Genomic DNA, 1,027 nt, shown 5'->3' with positions numbered 1-1,027 from the left:
TCTGTCTCTGTCTCTGTGTGTCTCTGTCTCTGTCTCTGTGTGTCTCTGTGTGTCTCTGTGTGTCTCTGTCTCTGTCTCTGTGTGTCTCTGTCTCTGTCTCTGTGTGTCTCTGTCTCTGTCTGTCTATGTGTTTCTCTGTGTGTCTCTCTCTGTGTGTTTCTGTCTCTGTCTCTGTGTGTCTCTGTGTGTCTCTGTCTCTGTGTGTCTCTGTCTGTCTCTGTCTCTGGGTGTCTCTGCAGGTCAACCCCTCCCAACCCCTCCCTCCCATCTGTGAACCTGCAGACACACCTGTCCGACCATATATGGACTTCCCTCTGCAGGTAAAATTCCTGTGTAACAGCAGCAAAAATCAGTCAAAAGACCAAATAAAGTGTAAATGAAATACTTGGAAAAATATACATACATACAATATACATGAAATAATATCGAATAAAGTAAAAAGAACAATATTTGAAATGTACAGGATGGGGGAACAAAAATGTGCAACTGCTAATATATGCTAAAATGTAAATTTAAATAAACCAATGTCCAGGTTGCATTAGTGCAGTAGTGTGGTGTCAAAAGTCTCATCTACCACCCAGTGATGACGTGTAAAAAGTGTTATTGTTGTGGAATGAATGATTCTGTAGCGGCTCGTTGCGGCATCGAAGCTGGCGAGCTCTTAGAGAAGCTGCTCCTCTGGGCCAGTGTGGGGTGGAGAGGGTGGAGCGTGCTCCTCTGTTGGACCAGTGTGGGGTGGAGAGGGTGAGCTGCTCCTCTGTTGGACCAGGTGGGGGTGGAGAGGGTGGTCAGGGTTATCATGATAGATAACAGTGTGTATCGAGACCTCCTCTCCAACACACGCTTCAATGTGTCCTGTTTGCAGCCGATCACGGAGCCAGCCTTCCTGATCAGTTTGTTCAGCTGTTCGTGTCGCTGGCTCCGATGCTGCGGCCCCAGCAGATGACGGAGGAAGAAACAGAGCGCTGGCCACAACAGAACTGGTAGAAATCTCACAACATCCTCTGCAACAGTTAAGGATTCATAT

This window comes from Etheostoma spectabile, chromosome 3 (assembly GCF_008692095.1).
Source record: "Etheostoma spectabile isolate EspeVRDwgs_2016 chromosome 3, UIUC_Espe_1.0, whole genome shotgun sequence".
In the NCBI taxonomy this organism is placed as follows: Eukaryota; Metazoa; Chordata; class Actinopteri; order Perciformes; family Percidae; genus Etheostoma; species Etheostoma spectabile.
Note: the sequence above shows the minus strand (reverse complement) of the source record.